Consider the following 24,065-nt stretch of genomic DNA (forward strand, 5'->3'; position numbering starts at 1 on the left):
CTCGCCAGGAGGCACAAATTTACGATTTGACACAAAAATCCTTCAAATGGAAAGAGGACAAGCAAGTCCTGAACATGACAATCCTCCGCCTGGAGTCGGATAAGACCAGTCTTGAAGCCTAACTCCATGACCTCTCCATAAGTTGTCAGGCGACCGAGGACAATGCCCGCAAATGGGAGGAGGCGCTGGAGGCTCGCAACCAGGCTTATGAAGAGAAGGCATCATTTCTGGCGGAGACAGAATGGGAGGTGTCTCGTTTGAAAGGGGACTTAGCCTGCGCCGAGGAATGGGTGGCTCATGCTCGGGTAGAGATGGAAAGAATGCATGAGAACAGGCAGCGAGAAATTGACGAAGCGACAAGAGATACCGTGAAGTAATACCGCCTTTCAAGGGATTGCTTTCGTCACAAGGATAGTTATGCCAGCTGCTTTTCGAAGTTTGGCTTCTATCTCTACCGCAATTTCATGGAGACTAGGCGCCCGATGGATTCCTTCTCGGAGGTAACTTTTGATAATGCCATGTCTGCCAGCACCCGTCCCGATTAGAGGAAGTACGAATCGGACGATCTTGGGCCTAAGGAATGTATAAGACAAGCGTTGGAGGTTGACCTCAGCAATTTGCAAGGTCCGTGAGGCCCTTACATCCTAGATTTCAAGGAGGGCGAAGTAGGTGCCAGCTCGTTTAACACTGCTCAAATGATCAAGAAAGAGCTAGAAATGGATATTACTGCTGATGCTTCCCAAGGTCTGCTTCTCGGAGAGGGTTCGGGCCACGCGGATCATCTTCCAGTTGAAGATTAATATAGGCTTTATAATTTAACTTATGTTTTTGATTGGCTATAAGGAATGCTAGTTTTATCTCAAAGCATTCTTCTTAGAATTTCTGACACATTTCTTTGGCCGTTGCGTCTTATTTTATCAACTTTGGGCGAATGTAATTTTTGACAGCCGTTTTAACGTGCCTCATGTAATTGTGTTGTTTACATCACTACATAATTCGATTATGTTACTTTCATTCGTTTGTTGGCTATTCGACTTGCGTTCATACTTCTTCAAGCTTCAATCTATTTTCCACGGTAGTTCAGTTTTTGTCTTCTTTTCAAGGCTCGTTAGCCCCTGGAAATTCGGGATAGGCCTCGCACCCCTGACGTGATTATGAGCCTCATGCAACAGTCATCGAGCTCTTAGCTTTTTTCAAGTTTGGGGATTTTCGAGCCTTCGCGACCATTTTCGGGAAGGGTTTTTGTTTACCATACGGAAGCTGAATTGGGCTAAGGATCCAACGCGGGATTCACCCCGGGCGTCCGATTTTGCTCGAAGACCTAGGCGCCAGATCGTCTAAGGAGTCGGGTCTAGCTTAAGAGCGTCGCACCGGACTCAATTGAGTGATCTAAGTGAGTCTGCTGGCATAGGCGTCGGAGCATCTGATGATCCCGAATTGGTCTATCGTCGTGGGCGTTAAATTAAGGCTACTTAGTTAAGTTTTCGATGGTAAATTCTGGTCTTTCACCTGTTTGACCACTGTTCCAAGGTCTAGTATGCTCCCGGGGATCTAGGTTTGGCCAGCAGTTTGGCTCGGGATTCCTTCCAGACATCCAAGTTTTGCTGGGGGACTTAGGCGCCAGATCGATCGAGGAGTCGGGTCTGGCTTAGGACCACGATACCGGACTCAATCGAGGGATCTGGGTGAGTCTGCGAGCATTAACATCGGCACCCGCTGATCCCGATCCAGCCTGGGGTCGCAGGCGCCAGATTACCGTTGGGAAACTTAAGTCTTGCGCGGTGTGGGCATCCTTCGACTCACCTTATAATGGCTTCGTTGCTTTCTGCCCCTTATGAGAATCAGCCTGCCCTTGGCGTATCTAAGGCCAGTAGTCAGTCCGATTCGGGATTACTTCCAGGTGTCCGAGTTTTGCCGGGAGACCTAGGCGCCAAATCAATCGATGAGTCGACTCTAACTTAAGAGCACAGCACCAGACTCAATCGAGGGATCTAGGTGAGTCTGCGAGCATAGGCGTCAGAGCATTTTATGATCCCGACCCGACTTGTAGCCGTAAGCACCCAATTTTCACTGAGGCACCTTGATCTCGTTAGGGACCCTTGTCGAGCTACTATACCTGCATCACGTTTTATCAAACATGCAAATGCTTAAGACACAAAAGATCTTACGTGGTTTGGCTTATAGTTTTATCTACTCCACGAGAGTACATGGGGTGCTCTTTTATTCATAGGGGAACTATTACACAAGAGAATTAAAAAGAACTTTGATCCTCAGTGGAGCCAGGTAGCACCTCTTGTAACGAACGCATCTCCATGCCTTCAGCTTCGAATCCTCTATTGCTGGTCTCAATTATCTAAGCGGTAAAGTATCTCTTGAGGTGCATAGTATTCCAGGTCTTACTCATCATCTCTCCTTGTAATGTCTGCAGCACACAAGTGTTGGGTCCCAACATCTTTTGTATCTTGTAGGGTCATTCCCAATTCGGTCTGAGTTTTCCTTCTTCCCGGTGGGCATTTGTAATTACTATTTTCCTAAGCACCAAATCTCCTTCTTGGAACATTCGAGGTTGGACCTTTGCATTTAATAGCTGGCGATTCTCCTCTTATACGCTATCAGCTGCACAACTGCCTTCTCTCTCAGCTCATCTATCAGATCCAGGTTTTCTCTCAAACTGTCTGAATTTCCCTCCTCATTGAAAACAATAACTCGAGGTGAGGCGAGGTTTGTTTCCACTGGAATAAGGGGATCTGTCCCATTTACCAAGTTGAAAGGTGTTTCCCCCGTGATTACGCGACTGGTTGTGCGATAAGCCCATAAAATGCTAGGGAGTTCATCGGCCCATTTGCCTTTAGCTCATTCTAATCAAGTCTTTAACTCGTGAAGGATAGTTTTATTGCTTACCTCTACCTGTTTGTTGGCCTGTGGATATGCCACGGACGCCATCCTCAAACTGATCCCCCACATCTGGCAAAAGGCCCTAAAAGCTTCAAAATCAAATTGCGTTCCATGATTCGTGTTGAGAATACGGGGTATACTGAAGCAACAGATTATATCCTTCCACACCATCCCCTCTACTTTTTTCTCGGTTATGGTTGCTAATGGTTCGGCTTCGACCCACCTTGTGAAGTAGTTTGTGGCCACCAATAGGAATTTCCTTTGTGCCAACGCCATAGGAAATGGACCCAAAATGTCTAACCCCCATTGTGCAAATGGCAACAGCTGAAATATCGGCTGGATAAACGAAAGGGGTCGTATTTCCAAAGGGGCATGTTTTTGGCATTTATCACATGTCCGCACTTTTCAGGCTGCGTCTTGCTTCAGGGTGGGCCAAAAGAAACCGGCTCGCAGGATCTTTCCAACCAACGCTCTGGCATCGAGGTGCTCACCGCAGTCTCTTTCATGAACTTCTTCCAGGGCCTGTTCTGCCTCTCGGGTCGCCAAGCACTTGAGTAATGGCACGGAATACCCTCTCTTATATAGCTCTTGGCCAATGACTGTAAAGCGAGTCGCATTAGTCTTCAGCCTCTTGGCCTCTGAGGGTGTTGCTATAAGCTCTTGATTAAGCAGATATTTCAGTACCGGTGCTCTCCAGTCATCAACCATATCAATGCAGTGAACACCTTCTTCACCATCCTCTACAATTGGTTGTTGTAAGACCTCCAGGTGAATCAATCGTCCCGGGGTGTCTCGAGCAGAGGCCAACTTGGATAGTGCATCAGCGTGCTAGTTGAGAGACCTGTTGATCTGAATAAGTTCAAAGCGTTCAAACCTAGGAGCGAGCTCCTTTACCTTCTTTAGATAATGGGCCAAAAGTGGTTCCCTTACTTCAAAAGTGCCTTGGAACTGTTGTACTACCAACTGTGAATTGCTATGGGCGATCAGGCTTTTTACCTCCAATTTTTCTGTCAATTTCATTCCAGCTAACAATGCTTCATACTCTGTTGTATTGTTCGAGCTGGGGAAGATAAAGCATAGGGAATACTCTAACACCTCTTTCTCGGGGGAGATTAATACCACTCCTGCCCCACTTCCTTTGGCATTCGACGCTCCATCCACGAATAACATCTATGCGTCCATGCAAACTTCTTCTCCCACTGGTGAGTGAGTGCATTCCACAATGAAGTCTGCCAATGCCTGCCCTTTTGTTGCTTTTCTGGGCTCAAAGCAGATATCGTATTCACTAAGTTCAATTGCCCACTTGGTTAGCCTTCCTGAACACTCTGGTTTTTGTAGAATCTGTCTTAACGGCTGATCTGTCAACACTATTACGGCGTGGGCTTGAAAGTAGGGTCTTAATTTTCTCGCTGCCATTACCAGGGCCAAAGCTATCCTTTCAGCGTGGGGGTATCTCGCTGCCATTTCCAGGGCCAAAGTTATCCTTTCAGCGTGGGGTATCGTGTCTCTGCTCCCTGTAACACTTGCTTACATAGTATATCGGGATGTCAATCTGGCCAAGTTGTCTGATGAGGATGGCACTCACCGCCTGATGGCTGACTCCAAAATACAGGTATAACTTTTCTCTGACTTTCGGTCATGTCAATAGGGGAATCTCCCTGAGGTATGCTTTCAATTCTTGGAAGGCCTTCTCGCACTCGGGAGTTCACTGAAAACTCTTGCCCCCCTTTAAAGCCTTGCAGAAATAGAGGCTGCGCTTAGCCTGTTTCGAGAGAAATCTGCCCAATGCCGTCAGACGCCTATTCAACCTTTGAGCTTCTTTTACTGAGGAGGGGGATTGCATGTCAATTATTGATTACACCTTTTCAGGATTAGCTCCTATATCTGTGAGTAATCATGTATCCCAAGAATTTTCCCGATTTTACTCCAAATGTACACTTGTCCGGATTCAGGCGCATGTTATTCTTCTTAAATATCGCGAAAACCTTCTCGAGTTGGCTGGCGTGTAACTCACCTTGTCTTCTCTTTACTATCATGTCGTTCGCATATGCCTCCATCACCCCCTAGTAGGACTTTGAATATCTTGTTAACCATCCTCTGACATATGGCCCCCGCATTCTTTAAGCCGAAAGGCATCACCTAATAACAGTACGTCGCTTTTTTCTGTTATAAAAGTTGTTTTCTCAGTGTCAGGTAGATACATACTTATCTGGTGGTAACCTGTGAACGCATCCAAGAAGCTCAATACAGCATATCCGGAGGTTTCATCAACTAGCCTGTCTATTCGAGGGAGCGAGTAGGAATCTTACGGATAGGCTTTATTCAAGTTGGTAAAATCAATGCACATTCGCCATTTCCCGTTGGCCTTAGGTACCATCACGACATTTTCCATCCATTCGGGGTATTGGACCTCCCTAATGAATCATATTTCTAGGAGTTTATCCACTTCTTCTTCCATATGTCTCAGTCTCTCTGGGGCGATATGTCTCTTTTTCTACTTGATTGGCCGAGCTTCTGAACAGACATTCAGGCAATGGGATATGATCTCAGGGCTTATCCCAGGCATGTCGACAGGCGTCCAGGCGAATATGTTCGCATAAGAGCGCAGACATTTGATGACCTTCTCTTTCTCCTGACTCTCTAGTTGGCTTCCCACACGTACCTGTCGGCTTTCATCATTAAGGTTTAGAGGGATAGCTTCAAGCGATTCCACCGGCTGAGGCTTGTTGGCCTCAAGAGTTTTCTCGCCAATCAATAAGGTCCCTTCGGTTATTGCTTTTCCTTTTTCCTTTGCACCCCATGTAGAGCTCACATAACATACTCTAGCTTGTTTTTTATTACCTCTTACCTGCCCAACCCCCTGTGGAGTAGGGAATTTCATCAGCAAATACCAGGAAGAAATGGCGGCTCTCATAGCATTAATGAGCGAACATCCTAGGATCACATTATAGGCTGGGGAGAAAGTCCTGACTACCATAAAGTCCACCTGTCGGGTGATCACTTGAGGGTAGTCTCCGAGTATAATAGGCAACTAAACCGATCCGACCACTGGCACCGCCTCTCTAGTGAAGCTATACAAGGGGGAAGTGACTGTCTTCATTTGATCATAGGCGACGTGCATCTTCTCGAAGCAATTCTAGTACAAGAGGTTTATAGAGCTTTCGCTATCTACCAGTATTCTTTCAATCGGGTGCTTGGCAAAGATAGCGGAGATAACCAAAGGGTCATCATGGGGGAGCAACACACTCCCTTGATCTTCAGGTGTAAAAATAAGGGGGCCTTCATCTTCTTGAACCTTTTCCACCGAATGAACGTGTAGCGCTTGGAGTGCATATGCCTTCCTGGAAGAGCAAGAATCTCCCGCCAAGTTTTCTCCTCCTGAGATTATGTGTATCCTCTCCATAACAGGTTCATTTCCGTCTTCCTCTACACCACGCCTTGCTTCCTCCCACCTTTGATTGTTTCTCTCACCTTCTTTTTGTTGAGGCGACTAGTTTTCTCCTCTACTTGGGGCATCATTCCTCGGACGTGGGGACCTTCCGTGACTATCTTTTCTGGGCTCCTCTCTCCGACCTTGTTGGTTTTTTGGCTTATCTAGTATGAATCGATCTAGCTTCCCCTCTCTGATTAGCTTTTCAATTTAGTTTCGTAGTTCTCGGCACTATTTTGTGGTATACCCTGGGGATTCATGGAATTTGCAGAAATAATCCATGTTCCTTCCCATTGGCTGGTTGGAGTGCTGAGAAAAATTGATGAGTCTAACATGTGCGATAGAGGAAAGGATAGTGGCCTTTGGCTCAGTTAAGGGCGTGAAGCTCCAGAATTGCATCTTCGGGGGCTTTTCTTTTCTCTGTACGTTCACTGATCTGTCTGACCCAACGTCGTTTAACCTTCCTCTTCTTTTACCTTCCCATGCTTCCAAAATTTCCATTTGGACAATAAACTGTTCAGCTCGGGCAAACAATTCGGCCATTGAGTTCGGCTCAAAAAAGGCTAGGGATCTTTTTAGCGGGGTGTAGGTGGTTCCATTAAGCAAGGCAGATGCAGCCAGACCTACCGAAAGGTCCCTTACCTCTTGCGTTGCAACCCTAAACCTCTCGACGTATTGCTTTAGGGATTCGTTTGGCCTCTGTTGCAAGCTCATCAAGTATATGGAGCTCTTTTTCTTCGGGACGTAGGCAGAGAATGCCTCCAAAAATTCTTTTTTCAACTATTCAAATGATTGGACATGTCCAGCGGGTAACTTAGTGAACCACTGTTAAGCCTGTCCTATTAGTGAGAGAGGGAAAGCCTTGCATCTGGTGACCTCATTCCACCCATGTAATACGTCCATTGCGACGAAGTGTTGTAGGTGCCTCTCGGGGTCTTCCTTCCCCGAGTATAATGGGAGTTGTGGCAACTTAGTGAACCCTGGTTGTACTGGTTGTCTTTGGTGTTCTTCGAATTGTGGGAACCCTTTCATGGGCGTTTCCATTGGCGTTGACACAATTTGCTTCTGTTCCAACACTTCTTCTATGAGACGCTTGACGTCAGACGCCTTAAGTGTTTCTTTCTCTACTTCGTTCCTACCAGGGGATGGAACACAAAGAGCCTTTGAGTGGGTGCTTTCTGTTGTCTCTTCATACATGGGAGCTTTCCCCGGCCTCCTATCATGGTTTCCTCCTGGGTTTTTTGTTGACGGGACTCGATTATTACACCTAGGGGCCTCGATTCTTATCCCTTGATATGGTAACCTCGGAGGGTTGTCCTGTGATCTCCAATGTCCTCCTCCCCCACCGATTTGTCCTGCTTGGGGAATGTGGAAGTCTAGCATCAATTCATGCAACAGAGCGGTAATCCCTTGCGATTTTCTCATACGCTCTTCGTTCCTTGGTCTAAGTTCATTATTCTGCTTTTTCAGCTCTTCAAAATTCTTCTGTAGCTGTTCATAATCTGATAGTAAGATTGTGGGTGGTACTATCCCAGAAGGTTCTGGAGGTACTAAAGTCATTGCAGGATTTCTCCTTCGAATTGAGGATTGCCCCAGGGAGTGATGTTCTTGATTTGGTTGCATTACGGGTAGGGTTTGCCTCCCTTGCCATGCCACTTGTCCCCCTAACCCGATGACATGCACCTCCCCTTGTTCCGAATGCTCCATGCCACCTAATCCAATAGCCTGACGGCCTTCCAGAATCGGAATATTACCCGAGCGTACCTCATTGTCTAGGTGATCTTCCAAAGGTCCACGCACCGCAGGAAGCACCTGGATGGGGTCTCCTATCCGGGTACGAGTGCTTCTTCGGTTCGGGTTAGGCGGATTTGCCAAACCAGTTGACTTTGTCCCTCTCGGAGATATCCGACAACGGCGATACTTTGTGATTGAAGTGTGGTGCCGACATGATCTTCATTAAATTCTACATCGAATGTTGATGGTACATAAGTGTTGCAAGTACAAGGGTGATTATGATCATTGTTGGCAAGTATGGGGCCGAGATTGGGCAGGGCTTGATTAAACCGGTACGATCCACAACCCCCAGGTTAGATGTTCGCGAAGGCGAGCATTCGAGCTCAGAATGCAAAGATGACAACTGAACTCTTAATATGTAAGACCAGATATTTTGAGACAATTGAGCTCGGGACAAAACCCCAAGTTTAATGTTTGCGAGGGCGAGTTTCCAAGCTTGGATTGCCAAGTCGTCATAAAAGAGCTCGGGGTGCATTAGTTGAAGAAATGGGACTTTTAAGTTAGTGGCCAAGCTCAAAATGTGTAACCGAGGTGATTAAGGTCAGCGTGCTCAAGTTGGCAGGTATTTAGGCGGTGATTAATTTTTGAAAAGCCTATGCAGAGCCCAATCGTTTTCAATGTTCTGATATAGCACGCACGCTCCCGAGATTTGAGGTGTTTAGCCTAGGGGACAAGGTGACATGGTGTAGGTGGAGAGATGTCTTTCCGCCTTCAGTGGGCGACAAATGTCATGATCCCAGCGTTTGTTATGAAACGGCTGGACTCCGACCATAAGATGTATTGTTCGTTACCTATAAAGGTTTTCTTCTCGCTTCATGTCCCACCATTTGCGTTTGTTTCCATCTTCGAACTCTTGCTTTTTCACGAGTCTTCTGTGTGTCCTTTGTGCTTCGATTGAGATCAGGCTTTTCTAGCGATGGTTGAGTTTTGTTCCTGTCTGATTCCTTTAGATTTCTTCTTCTTTGAAGTACTTTTTTGGTTTTGTAAAAATGGGGGTTTTCAGTGAGTCTAAGGGAGAGGGATTCGTTAGCGATGGGCTCGTTCCCTGGTCCAGTGCCGAGTCCCGCCAGCTAGATGTATTAAGGTAAGTCAGTGTGTGAATCTGGACCTTATGTTGGGTACCGAGTTCTGATTGCTTTGTTTTCCATGTTTTTTTTGAGGACAGTGTAGGTGTTCTGCCCGTGGCTGAGAAAACCCTCGTAGTGAGTTCTTCTAGTGTGGGAGACAAATATGATTGCGTGAGTGAGGACGTGGTTAAGGCCGTTTCGACATACAACTCTCTAAACGATGTTGTTATGCTAAGGACATGGATTTTCTTATCAGCCGAGGGGATGAAAGTTTGTTCAAATGTGAGCCGTGTGGGGAAGAAAAATGAGTTTTCATGGAGCAGGACTTAGAAGCGGATGTCGGGTCGATCTTCATGTACGAGATATTTTTCTTGTAGCTTCGTCTGCAGCTTCCTTTCACATAATTCCAGAGCTTGATTTTAGCAATGCAGAACGTTCGAAGTGTTGTGTCTCTTTGTTGTTCGTTATGCAAATGTTGAGGTATTCTTCTACTTCTTTTAGCCAAATGGGGTCGGCAAGGGTAGTTGGGTGTCACTAAGTGGGAACCCAAAGAGAAAGCTGTTGCAGGCCTTTGATAGTTCATACAAGAATTTTAAGGCTGGATTTTTTATGGTGTCTTCCGTAAAGTCCGAGCTGGCCTTCTTTTTAGATGATAAGGGAGAAGCACGGTACCTATTATACTAGAGCAAGAAGTCATCCTCTTTCGAGCCAGTGGAATACAATAACCTAGGTGTGAGGGATCAAGCACTAGTAGATGTGCTTGCGTCTGACTCGGTGGTGATATCTTCGTAGGCCTTAGTGCAATATAGTGGGGACAATGAGGGTTTTGTTGCTTATATGTGTAGGGTTCTGATCAATTTTCCTTACTTTGGTTTGTCAATCATTCCCCTTGCTTATGTTTGTTTCTTTGTTTCAGGCGAGATGGCTCCGAAATTCACCAAGGAAAAGGTGAAGGCTCGATATGATAAGAAGAAGAAGGCTTGCACGAGCTCCGAGTCGTTAGGCTTAGTTGCTGAGTAGGTCGGAGTCCCATCGAAGCACGTGAAGCCTTTCTCGGGTAACATATTTGCCTCAAATCGAGCTGCTCTACCTCCTTAGTAATCGACTCGATTGTCAACCTTGCAATTTAGCTCACATGTTCCAGCCAAGCCTCTTGCTCCTCACCTGTCCAATGAGCCAACCATGGACAAAGAGTTGGTGCTCCATTGAAAAAGGCAAATGGTGGAAGAGGCAGGGCTGAGCTGCTTTGCCTCTACCACCTCAAGCCTAGTTGGAGGTGAAGCACGATCGGTTGGTCTCAACAACCCCGAGTTTTGGGCTGATTGGTTCATCAATGAGCACCTGATCTCGGTGGAGGATCAAAAGAGGCTAGTACACCTTCGCCCACCCAAGATGTTCCATTTTGTCGAGTTACAAGCCTTCAATCTCGAGGGGGCGGCTCGGATCCTAGAGGCAGATATGTTAAACCAGCTATCCAGACTCCACCGCTGTCATCAAGAAGAAATTAATAAAATAAAGGAGAGCATTTGAGGGGAGTTGGAGAAAAAGGTAGACAAGGCGATGACCATCTTCCAGGCGAAGGTCAGGAAAGTTCAGGAGTCAACCATCAAGACTAATCGAGTTGCTGAGAATCTACAAGGTTAATTGAAGGCCTTGGGGGAAGAGCGAGAAAAGTTGAAAGAGGAAGCCGAAGCAGCTGTGGCCCGAAGTCGAGAGAAGGAAATGAAGTTTGAGGCCAAGCTTCAAGCTATTCGAGGTCAGTTGGCTTCAACTCGTGCTGAGTTAGAACATGTTAAGCTTGAGGTTGCCAAGCTGAAGGAGGTGGCCGGTGAGGCACAGGCCGAGGTCTAGAGCTTGGCAGATGAGGCAATGGATCAGAAATGGGCAGGCTACTAGATAACAGTCTCCTATGGTAAGGTGGTCTTTCTTGATGCTGACTTTTCATTGTTTAGGCCCTTTAAAGAAGTTAAGGACAGCCAGCTTGTAGATCCCTTTAAGGGGGATCAGGCTAGTCAGGCTGAGGCATCGGCAAAGGTGTCAAAAATTGAGGTTAGTCGGGCTAGGAAAGATGCTTTTCAGACTGTGGACCCTACGATTGTCAATCTGACCTCAGGGTCACCCACTACTGCTGACCTTGTTGCTGCCGAGTGATGTGTGATTTTATGCACAATTAATTCGAGCAAGTGTACCCTAGTCAAATCTGCATATAGTGATGAAAAGATGTCGATCTCACGAGGACTAGATCACAATACCAAAACAATTTTAATTTAACCTAAGTTGAACTAATTAATTAATCGGATAAATAAAAAGAAGAATAAATAGAAAACTGAATTCTTTGGGAGAAAGATTAATTAATAAATGCACTAGGGTTTAGATTTCATTTAATCTAGGTTATGTAATTATCTATTCAACCCGATTCAAAACCACAAATACCCTTATAGTATTTTATAATTATTTGCATGTGATGGTGGATTTCCCTCAATTAATTAATAAGCTCTCTCAAGTCATATTAATCCTTTATTAATTCAATTTCACTGTCAGATTTCTGAGCAGATATCAACGAAATAAATAAGCATTAAGTTCTTTGGAAACCTCTAATCTCGGAAGGGGATTTGACTCACTAAGCTTCCTCAATTCCCACACATGAGCTAATCATCTTTCGATCTCATAGTCAAACATGTGATTTTTATTGCCTATAAATCTAATTTATAACAATCCTTTAGTCAGTAATGCATAAATCATTAAATCATTAAAAGGTGGCCAATCTTTTAAAGCATTAAACGCAACAATATAAATTCCTCACGCAAATAATAATCGGGTTTTGAATCAAATTAAACAAATAATCACATAATCCCAAAATTAAAATCCATCCAAACCCAAGCTAAAACAATTTAACTAGACATTATTAAAATAAAAATAAAAACTGAAATTGAATGGAGAAAGAAGTTCCCTGCCTAGATCTAAAACAGATCTGGGTGCGGCTGTTGTTGGATGTGAGGCGTCCCTGTGCGCAAGTTGTGCGTGAGACGTTTCTTCAATTTCTCCTTCCGTGTGTCGTCCCCAGCAGCCTCCAATCTTTCCTCACTGTCCCTAAGTGCTTGGCTGCTGCTTCAATTTAATCTTCCCTTCACTGTGCACCGCTTCCAAGCCTCCTCCAATTCCTTCCCTCAAACATATTATTATATATATATATGTGGCGCATGGAGCCCTAAGGCCTTTCCCACGCCACTGCCACCATTAACATATATATATATAATAGTTATTTTATTATAATATTATATATATAAATAATATAAGATAAAATATATATAATATTTAATATACTATTAAATATAATAACTTTAATTATATTATAATATTAATTATATAAAATATTTATTTATTTATTTTAAAATTAACTTTATAATATATATATTTTTTCCTTTTACGCCCAAATCTTCAAATTAATTTCCTTTGCCGAGTTCCTACAAAAAGAGATTGAAATAATATAAAATCCACATAAATACACTTTTATGTAGGAAAATTAACACAAGGTTAAGATAAAAATATATATATAATTGAGCCCTATCACCGAGCCTGCTACTGTACCTTTCACCTCGTAGCTTTTTCTTTGTTTTTTTGTAATAGTATAGTTTTCAAATTAAAACTTGTAATTCATACTTTGATATAATGAAAGAAATATTTTTGATCTTCTCGTGTGTTACATGGATTTTGCATGTATGTACGCGGACTTTATGACACATGCTTTTGGTTTTTCTTTGATGTTTTTTGTATTTTCTCTTTGCTTCTTAAGTGAATTTTTTTTCTTCTTGCAAGCACTTAGGTTGGTCTTGTGCATGCTTTTGGTTGGGTTTAGGGCGTGCCTTTCTAATACCTTTGACATTAACATGATATATTGAGGGTAGAGCCAAGGTTAACATACTAGGCTTAATTTTGAGTTGGCTATTCTTGGGAAGATGGTCTGGGTTAACCAAGACGGGTTCACATTCCAGGATTGACCTGGGTACTTTGGTGTGGACAGACCGAACTTGGCTGAGGTAGGGCACGATTGTAGTGAGGTCGGGGTAGACCCGAGGTCCACAGGCTAAGATGGACTAGGGCGCTTGGGTATGGATTGATCGCACTTGGCTTAGGCAAGGCACAACTCTAGTGAGGTCGAGGTGGACTCGAGATCCACACGCCGAGATGGACCTGGGCGATTGGGTGAGGATTGACCGCAGTTGGCTAAGGCAGAGCACGGTTAAGGAATAGAAGCGAACAATATATTGTCAAAAGTGCTTGAATGCTTGATTTTATTTATGTACAAATGTGCGGCCGAAGAGTTCTCATAAGAATTTGTGACTTCATAATCACGAAAATACTGAAACAAAAATCACAAAACTGGGCTTAACCCCCTGCGAAGTGCAAACGTGCAATTTCGTTAAACCCATAAATAAGGTTAAGCTAGAAATGTTATGAATTAAAATGGGTGATACATAAAATAAGATCAGTTTGTTTCACTTAACTGTAATATTTTTATAGACTTGTCGTATTCCATGCTCGTGGTAGGGATTACCCCAAAAGCTTGGCCAAGTGGTAGGCTCCATTATTGAGATTGCGAACAACCCAATAGGGACCCTCCCAATTGGCGCCAAGCTTCCCTTCTTCGGGTTGCTGTCGCGCTAACTCCACTTTCCTTAGGACCAAGTCACCTCCTTGAAAGCTTCATGATGTGACTCGCACATTATATTTCTAGGTTGCTCTTTGCTTAGCTGCCTATTCGCAGATGTGCGCTATGTCCGGCACTTAAGGCAGTAGATCGAGGTTGATTCTTCATTCCAATTCGTTGATGGTTTCTTGGAAGTGGTGCCTACAGGGGTTAGGTTCTTCGACTTCCATTGGGATCATGTTCTCTGTCTCGTACGTGAGCTGGAAAGAGGTTTCCTTTATCGAGGATTTCGTCGTAGTGTGATATGAACATAACACCATTAGAAGTTCTTCTACCCACGCCCATTTAGCTTGATCAAGACGCTGTTTGAGCCTAGCTAGGATGACTTTATTGGCAGCTTTAGCCTGGCCATTTGTTTGGGGATACTTTACTAATGTGAAGGTTAGATGGATGCTCAGCTTCTTATTTGTGAACTGGATGTCGTTGTCCAATACGAGCACATGGGCAGGCTATATCGATAGATGACATTCTTCCATATAATTTTTTTGACCTTTTATGCTGTGATGGTGGCGAGGGGCTTAGCTTTGATTCATTTAACAAAGTAGTTAATGGTCGCAATGATTAGTTTGAGCTATTTGGGGGCAACCGAGAAAGACCCAAGCAAATCTATTCCCCATTTGTGAAAATGCCTTGAGGCGTAGAGACTGTGTAGCTCTTCTGGTCGGGAATGGTGGGCATTTGGGAATTTCTGGCATTTTTCACATCTTTTTGCTTATTCTGAATCACTTCTTATTGTTACCCAATAATAACTAGCTCTCAAGATTTTTGCTGCTAGGGATCGGCCTCTTATGTGGCTTCCACAAACTTTCTCGTGTACCTCGGACATGATATAGGCAGATTGATAGGCATTCACACATTTGAGAAGTGGCATGGTGAAGCTTCTTCTATATAACTAGTCTCTGATCAAGACATGAAAGCTGGTCATCCTTTTTAGTCTTCTTGCTTCTTCAGCGTCATTAGGCAGTACTTCATCCTTCAAGAAGTGGATAATGGGAGACCCCAAAAGTCAAGCTTTGACTTCGTGGTTTGCACTTTGATGGTGTCAATGGTAGGTGAGTCCAAGGTCTCCTGAATAATAGAATGGTTGTTCCCTAGGCTTTTGGTGCTAGCGAGCTTAAAGAGTATGTGGGCCCTTGAGTTATGCTCCCTAGGGATGTATTCAATGTCGAATGCCTCAAAGGTCTCATCTAGGGTTTTGACTTTGTGGAGGTATTGAAGGGAATCACTAGTATGGCGGTGTAGGCAAACATAAATTTTTTACCGTGTATCAGATACACGCAACTGAATATAACATACACGTCCCATATATAGCTTGGGTGTTTAAGTAACACCCATATTCAATAATTGAATACATAAATAAATGTATTACCTGCTGATCAATGTAAGGTTGGGGTACATAAACTATTTTTGTACTGAGATCGTGTCCACCTCACGTTGTGATGGTCCTAGTCTCTCTCTCAAAATTATACACGTGATAATTACATGCATAATTTCTATGATTTTTCAGAGGAACTAGAAAGAAGAAGAAGAAGAAGAATAAGCTACGTTGGAAAAGAAGAGAGAGAGAGGGGGAAGCTCATTAAATAAACCCCCACTTCTCTTTATCTTCCTTTCCTTCTCTCAAATGAATTCACTTCTCACGTTCGTGCAGCCATCCCCCTTCAATAATGCATTGCACTATGCATTATACACTATTGATAGGGGGCCAATGGTCAACTTTTGACCAATCAATTCCAGAGACTTTTTGAGCAGACGATGTCGATACCAAATGCAACACCATATGGTGTGTGACTTTCTAAGTTTACTACCTATTAGCAATCAGATAATACTGAAACCCTTTTGATATTGGTCAACCCCTTGACTTATCACCTAAACTTCTCCAAATCCCAACAACGTTCCGAGAGTTCCTGAATAGTGTATAACAGCGGTTCAAGATAGTATAGGTGGCAATGAAGTCTCACTTCAAGTGAACCTATTACAGTTGACAATTATCTTGTGTTATAATCCTTCCAACAGCTAAAGTCCCGACTACGCGAGAGCTATAGCTAGAGTGACAGACTCAAGAACTATGTGGTAGACCTCATTAATGTGATTAGATGACACCTCAGGAAACACATTTCTTGACTTTCAATCTACCCTGCCCATGGACTGTCCTGTTACATCAATAGAAGATCACATAGGATGTTCAGCCGATCAAATTCCGACAAGGGCGAGGAAACCTATTCCCAACACCTGTCTCCATATACCACCAATACGAAACCACATAGATGAACGTTCCCACCTCCCAATTGGATGGTTCGACTCATTAGTAAATCCCGCACACATTAACACAAAACAACTGTATTGGTTCAAGTATAAGAATCAACACACTATCATAACCCGATGGCATGACCATTATCCACCATGCCATGTGGTTAGTCATCAGTGTCACTTTCAACTGATCATTCCCCAACGACCAGCCACAGGTCTACTAGCGACATCACATGTCATGGCACGTGACACACCATCCTCCGTTGATATCCCTATACCGAACGAGGAATAGTTTAAGAAGTTATATTACTAGAGAATCCTGTCATATAGTCTCAACACCTTAAGAATAAGATTCTCACATAAAAGATCTAGGGACTCATTCATATAATTGATTGGAGAAAATATGAATGAAGAAAACCTTGTGTTTTATAGATTTATACAAAAATACAATTAATGCATTTAAAACAAGCTCGCTAAATGTCATCCAAATCTAGCATCAAGGCACACAACACTAATAGGTATCGGTCAAGCTGAGTATCTTTTGTTCAGAATTCGCCCTTTACTTGGGTTGTCATTAGTTGGGAATCACTCCTCACAGTCACCCGGGTTGCTCCCGTTTCTCTTGCTGAATTTAGTCCGACTATAAGGGCTTTATACTCCACTTGTTTGTCGCTTGCTTTGAAGCCAAGTTGAAGGGATTGCTCGATTAGTAGTTCATCCCATCCTTCTAGGATAATACCAGCTCCGCGGCCCTTGACATTGGATGCTCCGTCCATAAGCAAAACCCAAGGATTACTATCCGAACTCTTGACATGTGAGCCATTGGAGCTCATTTACATTGTAAGGGTTGTGCATTTCGAGGATCACTCAACATTTATCAGGGTTGGCCTCTATACCTCGGCTGGTGAGCATAAAACTGAGGAATTTTCTGGCTTGTACACCAAAACACACACTTTTTTGGGTTAAGCCTCATGTTGTATCGTCGGATTTTCCTAAAACTTTAGGCTAAGTCCGAGCAATGGTTTTCATTGCCTAAGGTCTTGGCTATGATATCATTGACATACACTTCAATGTTACAGCCACTTTGGTAAGCGAATATCTTGTTCAGCAACCGTTGGTATGTAGCACTCGCATTTTCTAATCCAAATGACATAACCTTGTAGCAAAAGTTCACAGTCTCGGTGATAAAGGCTATTTTTTCTTCGTTGTGTGGGTGCATCTAGATCTAGTTATATCCCAAATACGCGTCAATGAAGTTGAGGTACTTATGTCCTGAGGCTCTGTCAATGAGTCGGTCTATGTTCAATAAAGGATAGGAGTCCTTTGGGCATACTTTATTCAAGTTGGTGAAGTCAACGCACATCCATCATTTACCCAGGGTTTTTTTACCATGATGATGTTGGCGAGCCATGTGGTGTACGTCACTTCCGTTGTAGGATCTTGATCAATTGCTCCCTAAGGTCAAGGGAAAGTGTAGTGCCAATCCTAGTTATTTGCTCCAGGCGAGGCCTTAAACTTACAGGAAATAGCTCTTCCATTGGTTGTGGATAGTTGTCAGAAAACTCACTCCGAGGGTCTAACTTCGCCACGTTTATGCTATGATAGGGAGTTGGTGCTGACATCTTGACTGCCATCGAAGCACGTGTAAGGCTCAGAGTAGCGGCCCCTCAAGCTGTTATTGTAGCATTATCGGGCCTCTTTCTAGTTGGGATGGACGACTTCGACCTTAGTGATCGAGGCTAGGAACTTCATTGCTAGGTGGGGAATGGAGACAACAACACCTAGAGCATTGAGAGATGGCCGTCCAAGAAGGGGGTTGTACGATGTTTGGCAATCAACTACTAAATATTTGATGCTGATTGTTTTTAGTAGCGGAGTCGATCCAAACGTAGTTAGTAGCTCAATGTGCTGTTTTACATTAACCTGTTCTCCGGAAAAGCCAACCAGGTTTCCACAAAACGACTTTAATTCTGATTCTGGTACCCCAACTTTTGTAAGGTCGAGAGGCAGAGCAAGTCTGTCGAACTTCCTTGGTCCACCAAGACTTTTTTATTAACAAAATTGGCTACAATTACCAATATCACCATTGGGTCATCTAAGGTTTTATCGATCCCTGCATGGTCGTCCTCGGTAAGAGAAATCACTGGATGACGGGCCATCTTCCTTAACCAACGCTCAAAGGTTCTGACATACATCACTGTTTTGATGTGGCGCTTTCTTGCCGAACCAGAACTACCACCACCCACAAAGCCTCTTGAGATTATATTAATGACCCCTCAGATTGGTTTTGTGGAAGGGGGCTGAAGGCCAGGCCTTACTGGTGTTCTCTAGCTTCTCTGTGTGTCGCAAACCTATCTTGGGTTGTGATTAACCCAAGGTCCCTACTTCGGTCTCTTTCCCTGTAGATGTATCTACTAAGGTGGCCTTCCCTGATCAAGTGCTCAATCTAGTCTTTAAGGGCAGCACATTCTTCAGTCGTGTGACTGAAGATCCGATGGTAGTCACTTCTTTTACTAGTGTTTACATTGGGACGGGGGTTGTGCTGCCCTCTCGTCTCAAATAGCGGGATAATCCGCGAGTTGTATACTTCCTGAAGAATCCATTCTCTTCTAGTTGTCAGTGGAGTGTATGTGTCATACCATAGCCGAGGTGGCTCAAGTGCATAACCCTGCTCTCTTCCCCTTCTGGTATGGTCCCAGTTAGCCCTTTTTCGGGTGGGATCTCTATCTGATTGGTGTTGGTGCTCAATTGGAAAACCCATCTGCTAACGCGGCCACTGCGGAGCTATTTGTTAGGAGCTATGGTGCCGGGCAGCTGAGACCTCCTCGATGTGTATGTAGCCGGTTGCCCACAGCCTGAGGTCATCAAGGTTGGTTAGTGGCTTTCTTGGTAAGGAGTAAGCAAAGGGCCTGAGCTTTAGCCCAACCATGATGGCGTGTAGGGAGACAATGGGGTTGAGGTCTTTGATCTGGATCGCCTCCTGGTTAAACTAGTTCATGAAAGCCTGGGGTGACTCGTTCTCCCCTTGCTTCAGGTTGATGAGGTTGGCTAAAGCTTTGTGATGGGCTTAGTTGGTGGAAAAATGGGTGAGGAATCGAGTGGCAAGTTCTGGTAAGTCATGGATGGAGTTTGGCTCTAGGGTAGAGAACCAAAGTAGGGCAAACTTTTTCAAGGTGCTGGGAAAGGCATGGCACATGATCAGGTCGGTACCCCCACTTAATAACATTAGAGAGTTAAACATCCTTAAGCACTCCTCGAGATTGATAGTGCCGTCATAAAGTTCCAAGGTGCCAAGGAGGCGAAATCCTTCAAGAATGGGTATAAACATGATGAACTCAGAGAAGGGATGGCTAGGGGTGTACAGAGCTGTCAAGGGTGGAGGGACGAGTGTGTGGGTAGCTTAATGTTTTTGGTGATGGCCAACCTCTACGTTATCGTCAACCCGATGATTACGCAGGCTATGCTGTTAATCATGGGTTAACTCGGTAACTTGGTTTTGGGACTGCTGGATAGCTTGCATGAAAACCTCCATGGTGGTTGGAGCTCTTGGCTTATGATTATCTTGGTTAGGGGCTGGGTTGTTTTGACTTTGGGTTCATGCCATGGTAGGTTCTGGGTGTTGCTTTGGGATGCTTTGGTAAGTTTGTGGGGTAGGTAAGATTTATTGAGCCCCATAGTGGGTGCCAAATGTTCTTTCCAGCCCAAAGGATTGTCGAACAGGGAGATTCTGGTAAGTTAGAGCTAGTTTTGGTGATCAGAGTGGAGGGGGTGGCGACACTTGCAAGTACTCCGATGGTGGTGAAGTAAGTAAGAGATTTAGTTGGCAACGTCATGGGCTCAAAAGAACGCACCTTGGCTTGTGAGTAGGTTGGCTTATATAAAGGGAAAAAAGAAAAGGTTTTCTGATATGCAAGTTGGCCTTGAGTGTTGTAGTGGGATGGGACAAAATATCCAGCATCGGTGAGACTTTCTGACAGTAGTGTGGTGCCGACGGACCTTCATTAAATGCTGCATTGAATGCTGATGGAACGGAAGTGTTGCAAGTATGAGGATGGTGAAGATCACTGCTGGCTAGTATAGGGCTGAGATTAGGCCGGAAGGCTGATAGAGGCCTTGGGCCTTCATTGGGCTAAGCCTGAGTGGGCCAATACGGTCCAGGGGGGTAGTAGCCTATGCTCAGGCTTTTTTACCGACTGTTAGGATCGAACCTAGCCATCTTTTTGGATCTAATGTAGTCGTCTCATGATTACTTGTTTCAAGGGTGTACTAGGGCTCATATAAGGGCCTGTGTGTAGGCAAAGCAATACCCGGTCGAGAGCCTCACAGAATAGCGAGAAGGCATGCATTGGAGTCCTTTTGAGGTGGAGCCAGGTGGGATTGAGCCAAATAAGAGAGCGTTACGCATGTTCGGCTCCCCAATGTGGTGTAAATGCGTACTCCTGCCATGTCGGCGCTTATGCTTGAAGATGTATTATCCTGTGTAGCAAGTCATTTCGTGTGATGTGAGCATTTTTTCCTTAAGCCAGAGAGAGGCAAAGAGTTTAAATGACAGCTAGTTGTGCCTCGAGTAAGGACTTATATGAATTTATGCATCACTGTTGAGGAATAGTAGCCTATGCTTTTGTTTTTTGGCGGTTGTTAAACTCGAACCTAGCCATCCTTTGAAATCCAGTGTAGCCATTTCAAACCTAGATTACCTGTTTCAAGGGTGCACCAGGGTCTCTTATAGGGGCCTATGTAGGCAAAGCAATGGTTGATGTAGAGCCTCACAGAATAGCGAAAGGGCATAATAGGGACTGTTGTGAGGTTAGACTAGGAGGGATTAAACTTGTAGCAACCTGCCATCCCAAGGAGTGTCACTATTCTGAAATTTTTTTTTGAATATATATTCTTTTTCTTACAACACCATCTCAAAATTTACAAACTACTATATTTAAAAATCCTAAAGATAAATATTTAGCATTCCAAATGATAAGCTAAGTACTGCGAAAGCATAATCGAAACCTAATGGGATATTGTAATGGTAAAAGAAATCAAACAATACAATATTATTCTCAATAACCATAAATATTACAATATCCAGCATACAAAGTTAACATATAAATAGCTGTAACATGCCACCTATTATCAAGTTTCTCACAACTTGTCATAGCATGAGTGTAGGACTTATTACATGACTACCAATACAATCACATCTTAGCAATCTTCTTTCATTTCCCATTGCTCGTCTCACCTGGAACGTTGAATATTCTAGGACAAAGTCCAAATTAGAAGATAAATCTTCTAAATGAGGGTTAAAAATAATTTTCATGAATGTATGATGCGTGGACATAAATCAACCGACAGCCTAGGGTAGCTTTCATTAGCATTCTAGCTCTGACACGAAACCCTCGATAGTCATCCCGACAATCACACACGAAACGAGGTACTTCTATGCTCATTCAGGCAAAACTCATTTGGGAAAATGCAGGTCACGCTATTAGGGTAACATCCCATCACACCATGATCAACATGGATGACAGAATTATAGATATGCCAATAATTCCATACCCAATACAATATAACATGCACATGTATGATAAGATGCACATAAATCACATATATCTTAGCAACTCTAGTTAAATTTATGCTCAATTCATGTAAATCATTTCACATATAAATTTTTGAAAAAAATCACTCACCTTGTTCTAGTTGTTTAAGCTTCCTCAAAATTCATGCCCTGTCTTGAGACTTATGCCCTGATATTTTTCCTACCCAAAATTTTTGAAAAATTAATAAAACTAAATTCCCTAATTTTTCAGAATTTTCCATAATTTTTCCTTCTTTTTTTTTTTCCATTTTTTCTCTATTTTTTTCTATTTTTCTCTTACCTCACACGCCTACACTAGCCCGCACCGACACGCATTCTTCGGTTTTCTTCTCAGGCATTGCTTGTTTTTCTTCCTCTTTCTTGCTCTATTCTTCCTTCCAAACACGATGGACTCATTGATGGCTCAAAAATTTAGCCAAAACACCCTCTAATTAATTGATTACAGTGTGTTTTCGGCGAAACCCATTTTTTCTGGCAAAGCTTTGAAACATCCTCAATCCTATACCAAAATCTCTCAAATTCTCTAGACACTATCTCCCTCACTTCGAGAACATAATCCCTCTATCAATTTCCCTTAATTTCTATCCAAATGTTCAGATTTTTCAACTGAAAATTAATGAAACCCTCGGCTAAATCCCGACTATTTATAGGCATTTTAAGATGATTTTATAGCTAATTCAATTTCTTTCTTGCACCGGTCATCTTCCTCTAGGCTTTGATGGCCTAGTCCCTTCCCTCGGATATCGATTAGACGTTTGCCGATGGCCGCAGTGCAGTCGTCGACAGGTTGTAGTGTTCACACTATTTTTTTACAATTCAGCCCCTCAGCTTTTGCCCTCTTTCACTTTGGCCCCTTGCCCTCAAGTCCTTAGATTTCAAAAATTACACTTAATCCTCACAACTTTAAGAAATTACTCTTTTGCCCCAATAACTTTGAAAAATTACACCTAAGTACAAAATTTTTTGAGTATTACAAAGCTGAGTAAGAGAACACTATGCATGTTCGATTTCCAGTGAAGTGTGAGCACATGTTGCCGAAATAGAGGGTATTAGTTTTCTTGACGATAAAAATGCACATTAGTTGCCTTGTAGGTTCCTTGTTTACTTTCTCGATAATGATGTAATTTGTAAGACAAGGCAAATAGGTAAAACATATATGCATCCATATGTGAGGGAAAACATAAAGTAAAAGTAGCTTAGGACACATGTACACACACCGTCATCCACTATTGTTTATAGTACACGAGTTTTTAAGTGGTTCGACTCATTTAGCCTACGTCCAAGAGAGTACAAGGGGGGGTGTGTTTTACTATTGTTCACGGAGGAAGTATAACACTTGGAAATGTAAAATTACATAAATGAAGAAGGAAAATAACGCTTCAAGCACAACATTTTCCATATCTTCCCAAGTGTTTCCCCTTGTAGTGTCTGAATGATGTAAGTGTTTGGCCCTAACATCTATTGAATTTAGTACAGGCCTTTCTAGTTTGCTCTTAGTTTACCTCTTGCTCTTAGTTTACCTCTTCTCGGAACGCATTGGTAATTGTAAACTTCTCGAGAACGTGGTCTCATTCTTAAAGTAGTTTATCGTGAACACAGGTGTTGTAGTAACTTGCCATCATTTTGTGATATGTTGCTGTTGCTAGTCAAATGAAAGTACTCCCTCAGTTTCTTAAGCAAGTTGAGGTTAATTTCTATGCAAATGCTTCGAGTTAGAGTGTGCATCAAAGGCCGTTACTCAGGGGGACTGGATGTCCACCTCAACTGGGATGAGGGCTTTTATATCGTACACCAAGTTGAATGGCGTCACTCTTGGGCGTACTCGGTTGGTGGTTCTGTAGGCTCATAGGATGGTGGGAAGCTTATCCACCCAAGCACATTTTGCCTTTTCAAGCTAAGTTTTGAGGCTATGGAGAGTAGTCTTGTTGTTGGTTTCGACTTGGCCATTCACTTGTGAATAGGCAATAAAGGGCATGTGAAGTTAAATCCCCTATCTTTGGAAAAAGTCATGGAACGCTTTGGAGTCAAATTGAGTGCCATGGTTAGTGTTGAGGATTCGGGGGACGCCGAAGCAACAAATGACGCCTTTTCATAAAGTAAAATAACAAATTAGTTTTAAACAAAATAACAAGTTAGCTTGAGCTAGGGCTCAACTCGTCAACATTTGATGAACTGAGCTCGAGCCATGCTTTAAGGCTTGAGTCAAGCTCGAGCTTGGCTTATGATCTTAGCTTAAGCTTAGTGAAACTCAACTCAGCTCAGTTCAATTACAACCTTAGGGCCTCATAGTCACTTTGGGGTACCATGGGTTAAGCTGTTCCAAAGGCCCCA

This window comes from Diospyros lotus, chromosome 12 (assembly GCF_014633365.1).
Source record: "Diospyros lotus cultivar Yz01 chromosome 12, ASM1463336v1, whole genome shotgun sequence".
NCBI lineage: Eukaryota > Viridiplantae > Streptophyta > Magnoliopsida > Ericales > Ebenaceae > Diospyros > Diospyros lotus.